Source organism: Mercenaria mercenaria, chromosome 15 (genome assembly GCF_021730395.1).
Source record: "Mercenaria mercenaria strain notata chromosome 15, MADL_Memer_1, whole genome shotgun sequence".
Classification (NCBI taxonomy): Eukaryota; Metazoa; Mollusca; class Bivalvia; order Venerida; family Veneridae; genus Mercenaria; species Mercenaria mercenaria.
This window is the reverse complement of record NC_069375.1, coordinates 73,634,815-73,643,315: the sequence shown is the minus strand read 5'-3', so window position 1 is coordinate 73,643,315 and position 8,501 is coordinate 73,634,815. Positions and strand designations below refer to the sequence as shown.

The 8,501-nt window shown below is 35.5% G+C and overlaps 1 protein-coding gene across 1 annotated transcript in view; it reads right to left on the bottom strand.

The window, feature by feature from the left end:
• Positions 1–73: 73 nt before the first annotated feature.
• LOC123542285 (uncharacterized) overlaps positions 74–8,501 on the bottom strand; it is a 35,706-nt gene continuing 27,278 nt past the window's right edge. The window contains exon 3 of the mRNA XM_053524336.1: positions 74–2,541. The gene's annotated coding sequence lies outside the window, so the exon portion shown is untranslated. The remainder of the gene's footprint in view (positions 2,542–8,501) is intronic.

The window sequence follows — 8,501 nt, the reverse complement described above, 5'->3', positions numbered from 1 at the left end:
CAGACGACGACAGACACAGAACGATCACAATAGGTCAATTTGAGTACTTTGTGCTCTCAGACAAGCAAATAACGTGTCACATAATTATATATCTCTTGAAACAAGGTTTAGATTAAAACAACATTAAGCTAGCATGTCTTCTCTTCAAAAGTAATCAATAAACATAACTGACATAAATCAAAAATGTTCTTACACAATACGAATTACCTAAGGCGAACGGACCATATATCTATCTGTTACTCTAGTCTTATACAAAAGATCACTATTCATATATCTGAAAACTGTAGTAAATGCTTAGTTGACAACAAATTATCACTGCATCTTGGCAAAACTGAATGTATCTTGTTTGGTTCTAAAAGAAAACTAGCAAAGGTTGACAAATTCAATGTATTTTGTAATGGTCATACCATAGAATCACAAAAATCTGTTAAATATCTTGGAAGTGTATTAGACAATGATCTTTCTGCTCCATCCACAATTATTAACAACATTGTTAAAAAAGTCAATTCTAAACTGAAAGTTTTGTATAGGCAAAGTAAGTGTTTAAACATGAATATGAGAAAGAATTTATGTAATTCTTTAATACAATGTCATTTTGACTATGCCTCTTCATCTTGGTATAGTGGTATTTCAAAACAGTTGAAAAACAGATTACAAACGACTCAAAATAAAGTTATCAGGTTTACCTGTGGTTATGATTATAAGAGGTCTTTGAAAGTGTCAGATTTTTGTAATATCATTGGATGGCTTGATATTGAAAACAGAGTCAAACAACTAAGACTCAATCATGTTTATAAAATTTATAAAATTCTTAATAATAGTTTTCCCAGCAGCATATTTACACAATAACTTTTCTCTTGTCTCTAAGAAACATTCTTACAATTGTAGACATAGTGTTAACAGCTTTCATGTACCTCAGGTTGAAAGTTCTACATCGACTACTTTTTATTTTCAAGCTATAAATGACTGGAATAGCCTTCCAAATAACATAAAAAATTAAAAAACAAGTATACTTTTAAAAAAGCAGTCAAAAAGGAACTCATTGAATGTATGAAAAGTGCTGAAAAGTCAGATTTTATTTTTTATTAGTTGCATGGTATCATTTTATCAATATGTGTGCAATATTTCCCGATTTATTCTGTGATATGTATGTCATAATTGAATATAACTGTGATACTTATAATAATCAGTGAATTCTTTGATAGACAAATACATGTAATTCTTGATTTAGATAATCATTTATGCTAGTAAGAGTTGTCTTTCTTAGAACAAAGTTTAATTTAAAACAGCCAATATTTTGCACCTTGATAATTTTTCGCAAGGACCCCATTGGAAATAAGTAGAAATACTTTATGGGTTATCCTGTGATATATCTCACAAAATTTATTTTATTTATTATATAAAAGAGCTAGTCCATTTTTCTTTAATATCAATCTGAGATATAAAACATAGCTATTTCTGTGATATAATTGAATGTATGTTTGTAATAATGTTGGTTTTTATAATGTGATATTTGTAATATTTGTATTCATGACATATATATTCACGAATAAATCTATCTATCTATCTACCATACAGTAGTGTATCAAATATGTATACACAAGCAACATCAATTAATATGTAGAAATAAGTGAAACTCAAACTTTAAGAAGAGATATAAAATCAGCCATTGCATTCATTATGTGACTCCAATAATTTAGCAATACAGGTAGTTTTTACAAAGATTTTTTTTCATCTGTTGTTCAGTCAAAGAGATTTTTCACAATCATCTAAACCAAAAAGATTCCAATTTTATTTATTTATTATATAAATCAAGAAAAGTCCTTTCCATTACTTGGTTACAGACACTACAATGTTATCGAAAAAAATATATTCTTTCTATTGTATGAATGCCGTCCGCTATAAACAACTTATTTTTCTACAGAGGCTTCAAGTTATATCAAATAAATAGGGATTTTCTCTTTTTAAGATTTCATCATGAAAATAATCACATTTGTAGTATGAGGCTACGAAGCATGCGAAAAATGATGATTTTGGTAACAACATAAAAACGTACCTAACAACATTCCTGGCATTTAATTAAAATAATTATCTCAATTTAACACTTTAACATGGTTACAATAAAACTTCAAAATGGAAAAATGTTGTCTTATGACAGTTTGCCAGAATATTTGAAATCCTTCTATACATACACAACTTTACTGAGTAACTTCTCTTAGTAGAAAAATGAGTTAAAATCGATATATTTACACAAGTAAAAGACAGACATTTCTTTTTTACCAATTAATTTAAGTAAAACAGTATGATTTGTCTCTGGAAATGAGTTTTTCTCACAGACTTTTTGGTATGATATGATTATAGTCCTGTAAATTTCTTCTGTCCAACTGCCAGAAATAAGCGGTCATGCGGTTTGTTTCGCTGTGTGTATAAAGGCTAGCACAGGCACCGGAAGTACAGGTGAATATTTTATGGTAGTGAATGTGTAGGCTACATCTATGCTCTTGAAGTATTGTCGCCGATCTTTACTAAAGGAAACTGAACCTGAAAAAGACATTAAAGATATCTGACTGACAATAACATGTATTTACAATCATTTCAACATTTGCCTTACAATCTTTGATTGTGTCTGACGGAAGAGGGGGAGGACTCTATGATAAGCAGTTTATAAATCCTACCAGGACTGAACTGTTTTGATATTTGTCTTCTGGCCTGTTTCGTCGGGCCCTTAAGGGTGTTTCTCTTGTTGCTCTGTCTTCTAAAAAGGCATTGAGTACATACGTTTTTGGTTCTTAAGGTTTGCTTTTTATATATTTATACACGAGCATTTTTGTGTTTTACATGCCATACCTTTTTGTTTCCATTACGTGTGTAAGAGATTCACCTGGAGGGGATTACTTTTATTTACACTGTCCCGTGTCTTTAGAACATGGTGGGGGTAAGAGTGAGGTTGGGTGCGCACCATAAACCGGTTTAAACTCCCCAGTGGTGTTTTTGCCACTGACCGTTCCAAGGAGGTGCCCCACAGTGTTCCTTTGTTTGTTCATTTTGTCCTATTGTGTGTGTGTGTGTGTGTGTGTGTGTGTGTGCGTGCGTGTGTGTGTGTGTATGTATGCGTGTGTGTGTGTGTGTGTGTCTGCGTGCTTTGGGTTTTGCTTTGAGGAAGCTGCGTTTTTGGTGCGTGGCATTCCCTGTTTGATAGTTGTCTTTGTTTTTTAGTGGTATATGTAACCACAAAAATATGAAAGTTGTAAGTATTTCAATTTTTTTTTGTATTTTGAAAATCCGTAAATGAATGAAAAAGTTATATCAAAAATTAAAAACTCCGATCCCATACACAAACAATGCAAAAACATTTGTTTTGCCCACCACTAAATAAACAGTTGTTAATGTGTGACGCCACTGCGATCTCTCCTATAAACAATTACTCTACAAAGAGACCAAAGGTCGAACAATATTTTCGGAGACACTCAAATGAACCACGGGGACCAGCTACAAGAAATGGTAACAAGGTACAGTTACCTGCCCTTCCTTACCCAACTAAAGGAAGTGTATCCGAGAGAAAAGAGGTCCTTCGTTTCATGATGGATTTGATTGTAAATAAATATTCTGAGCTTCTGAAAGTAGCCAAATTTTATAGATCTGATGTAAATGAAGAGAAAGGGGTAAACAATTTCTGGAAAATCATGGTTTCTTGTGCAAATGACTGTCTGCGGATTTGTACAAAAAGTAGGCTGGACTGCTTCACTTTGTAAAAACGCAATACACTATTCATTCTGACAGATGTGAGGAGAAATGTAGCAGGTCAACAGGTCACTTCAAAGTGATTTTTGTGTTTCTCTCGGATAGATTTCTAAAGAGAAGGTATTTGCATTTGTCTTCAGAATATTGTGTCAAAGCCTTGCATTGATATATTTGTATGTAATCCTATGGGAAATTAATTGTACTTTGGGGCCAAATGTATCCATGGAAACGACCAGCACCGGATGTCGGCCTAGACGAGAATTACCGAGAACTGCCAGATGAGCACTAAGTTGATACAATAATGACTATGTACAAACTGATAGACTGGTAAACTGGGGTAGAAAAAGCAACCAAGTATGATGCATTAGTCATTAATTAATTAAATGTGCAAAAGATAGACAGTCTCGGAGACGTTTAGATAATGATAATAGATGTTTGTACATTAACTGAAACACTATAAAGAGATATTAGATTATACTGAATTAAATCAGTAATTTTCTTAAGAATGCGAAAACCAATTTCGTGGGTACAGTTTAATGGAAAGAGTAGTGTTTAAAATTCTAAATTTATTTTGATTTTAAAGAACTGATCTTCAATAAAATGGAGCTCTAAAATACCTATAACACCGTAACGCGAGATAATAGGGTCATAGATCACTAATTTAAGAAAAAGATTAATTGTTCAAAATTGGATCATATTTATTGCGTTTAGATGATTTTGCTGTTGAGATAACGCGTGTTGTCGTTCGCAGAAGTCCAAGGTACCCGGTAGGGAGAGGAAACTAACGATTCCTGGCGTATTATAAAGATGTTATAACACGAAATACGCTAACGTTAACGCTATATTCTAGAATTAAACACATAAATCTGTTAAATAAATGTACTGTCCCTTAACTTCATCAAATTCCGATGAAATGCACTGGAATATCTGCGTTGTTGTTTTCATGTTCACGTCATTTCCTTTTGAATGATGGTTTAGGGCCATGGTACGTTTACGCTTTGCCACGGAACGCGCGTATATAGTAGGGTTATTATAACAGTAGCGCGATCTGGGATGCTGTATTCGGCTAATTTTTTTTTGCCAGATCAGATCTCAAGAGGCGCGAAAGCGCCGAGTGTAATCCGACCTTGCAAAATCCACGAGAGACGAACTCCCAGATCTAGCTACTAATATAATGATAGCCTAGCGGTACAGCGTCCGCTTCTAGTGCGGGAGATCGTGGGTTCGATCATCGGCCGCGTCATACCAAAGACGTAAAAAAAAGGTACTAGTAGTTCCCTCGCTTGGCGCTCAGCACTAAGAGGGTAGTGCTAGGACTGGTCAGCCCGGTGTCAGTATAATGTGACTGGGTGGGGTATCATGTCACGTGTCTACGGCGCGATATTCAAGTGAAGCAGCACTACAAAGTTGGGAATTGTGCTCACTGCTACAAGTAGACACCATCGCTTATATGACTGAAAAATTGTTGAAAAAGACATTAAACCCGAACACAATGACCCTTGTATTATATACCTCGACCGTTTTGTTTGTTGTTTTATTATCGAACGAAATCTTCAATATTTATCAATATTAAAATGGAACTAAGAGAAGCTTTTATGAGCGCTATTCATAGAACTGTCTCAGGTCAATGACTCATGTATATTAATGAAGGTAGTCCAGCAGCAATGCATACAATACGGAAAGGTACAATACGGAATTCAAGGTGCAATACGGAACTTTTTCTGCCTGTTCACTTGTGAAATACAAGCCGAATGTTTTACAGAATGTATGTAGGTTAATATAATAAAAAAGTTGTTTTAACAGCACGTGAGTGCGGGAATCTTTCTGTTAACACATGATTTCTCTCCCATAAATTGACAGGAACTGCAGTTTAATGCTTGTATATACATAGGACAGTATTTGTTACATGTGGTGGATATTTAAAAAAGTTTCACAAAATGGTTTTCTCTCGCTATGCCAGTGAGATGTAAACGGGGGTTCATATATATGAAAGTGAAAAATAATGTATAATGTTCCAAGTTTGTTTGTTTCAACTGAATGAATACAGAAGATCAAAAGAGACATAATTTCGGAAAATAGCAAAGCAGGGTTATGGAACCTGTGCATTGCATATCAGCTTGTGACAGTGTACAAGTGTGTGATGTTTCAATCAATCCCCATAAGTGGTTATGAGATTCCAGCTTACATTCAAAATTTTAACCAAAAATTTAGAAAACGGGCATTTTTTTGTAAAAATGCAAAAAAAAAGAGTTATTGGACCTGTGCATGGCATGTCAGTTTATGACAGTAAAGGAGTGTGTGAAGTTTCAAAGGAATCCCGTTAGTGCATACTGAGATAAAAGCTAATATACTGAGATAACAGCTGACATAAAAAAAATTAACTGAAAATTAAAAATGGGGCATGATTTTGTAAAAATGCAAACCTTTATTTAGTTATGGAACCTGCATGTCAGATCATGACGGTAAACAAGTATGTGAAGTTTCAAAGCAATCCCATCAGTGCATACTGAGATACAAACTTTCATACAAAAATTTAACCAAAAATTTATGTTGAAAAAGGGGCATTTTTTAAAAAAATGCAAAATAAAAATGGGAAACATTTAATAAATAATAGAATTATGGAACCTGTGAACAAGCATGTGAAGTTTCAAAGCATTTCCAGAAGTGCGTACTTTACAAAACTTGAACCAAAAATTTCTCAGTTGAAAAAGAGGCATTCCTTTTTTTAAAACTAGAAATGTGTCCATGGGATACAGATGCCCCCTAACCCTAACCCAAAGGACACAATTTTGTTCCTAGGTCAGGGGCCATAACTCCTATAATAATGAATGAATCTGGAGGCAAAACCACAGGTGAACATTTGCACATGCTGACCAACATTCCTGTAGACTTTTGTGATTCTAGGTCAAATACTTTTGGAGCTACGTGCCACAAAACATTGAAATGACCAATTTTTAACTAAGTCAGGGACCATAACTCCTATATGACTGAATGAATCCGGACGCGAAACCTCAGGTGCACAAATGCACATGCTGACCTACATTCCTGTAAACTTTGGTGACTCTAGGCGCGACACAACATTAAAATGACCAATTTTTAACTAAATGAGGGGCCATAACTCCTACACGACTGAATGAATCCGGACGCGAAGCCTCATGCACAACTGCACATACTGACCAACATTCCTGTAAACTTTGGTGACTCTAGGTCAAATACTTTTCGAGCTACACGCGACAAATTAAAATTGCCAATTTTTAGCTAAGTCAGGGGCCATAACTACTACACGACTGGATAATTCCGGACGCGAAACCCCAGGTGCACAACTGCACATGCTGACCAACATTCCTGTAAACTTTGGTGACTTTAGGTCAAATACTTTTGGAGCTACACGCGACACAACATTAAAATGACCAATTTTAGCTAAGTCAGGGGCCATAACTCCTACATGACTGAATAAATCCGGACGCGAAACCCCAGGTGCACAACTACAGATGCTGACCAACATTCCTGTAAAGTTTTTTGACTCTACGTCAAATACTTTTGGAGCTAGGCGCGACTCAACACTAAAATGACCATTTTTTTCAAAGTCAGGGACCATAACTCCTACAGGACTGAATGAATCCGGACGCGAAACCCCAGGTGTACAACTACACATGCTGACCAACATTCCTGTAATGTTTTGTGACTCTACGTAAAATACTTTTGGAGCTAGGCGCGACACAACATTCTCGGAAGGACGGACGGACGGAGGACGGAGGACGGACGGACAAGGGCAAATATATATGCCCCCATCCCCCAAAAGTGGGGGCTTAAAAATGCAAAATATAGTAACTGTTATTGAACCTGTGCACCGCATGTCAGATCATGACAGTAAACAGGTGTATGTTTAAAGTTTCATTCATTCCATTCACATCCGTGCGTACTGAGATACAAACTTCAAAAACAAAACTGTTACCAAAAATTCCTAAGTTGAAAAAGGGGCACAATTTTTTCTAGGGCAAAGTAGAGTTATGGAACCTGTGCATTGCATGTCAGTTCATGACAGTAAGCAAGTGTGTGAAGTTTCAAATCATTTCCATTAGTGGGTACTGAGTCCAGCTTACATGCACATCTTCATAAAATAGTTCTAAGTCGAAAAAGGGGCATAATTCTGTAATAATGCAATAAAGAGTTATAGATCTTGTGAACTGCATTTCAGTTTAAGACAGTAAAGAAGTGTATTATGTTCGAAAACACTCCCATTAGTGGGTACTGAAATAACAACTTACAAACAAAACTTTAACAAAAAAAGTTCTAAGTCGAAAAAGGGAAATAATTCTGTAAAAATGCAATATAGAGTTACGGAACCTGTGAACTGCATGTCAGTTCATGACAGTAAACAGGTATGTCAAGTTTCAAAGTATTTCCATCAGTGAGTTCTGACATACAAACTAACATACAAAACTTTAACCAAAAATTTCTAAGTCAAAAAAGGGGAATAATTTTGTAAAAATGCAAACCAGAGTTATGGAACCTGTGCATTGCATGTCAGATCATGACAGTGTACAGGCGTGTGAAGTTTCAAACTATTCACATCAGTGGGTACTGAGATTCCAGTATACTACATAACTAACATTTTGTACATGATTACATACAAAATGTGTGACAGACAGACGGACGGACGAACAGACGGACGGAGAAACGAACAAACAAGGTAGCTACTACATGCTCTCATCACCCACCCCCTACATCCGGGGAGCATACATTGCACAGGAATTGAG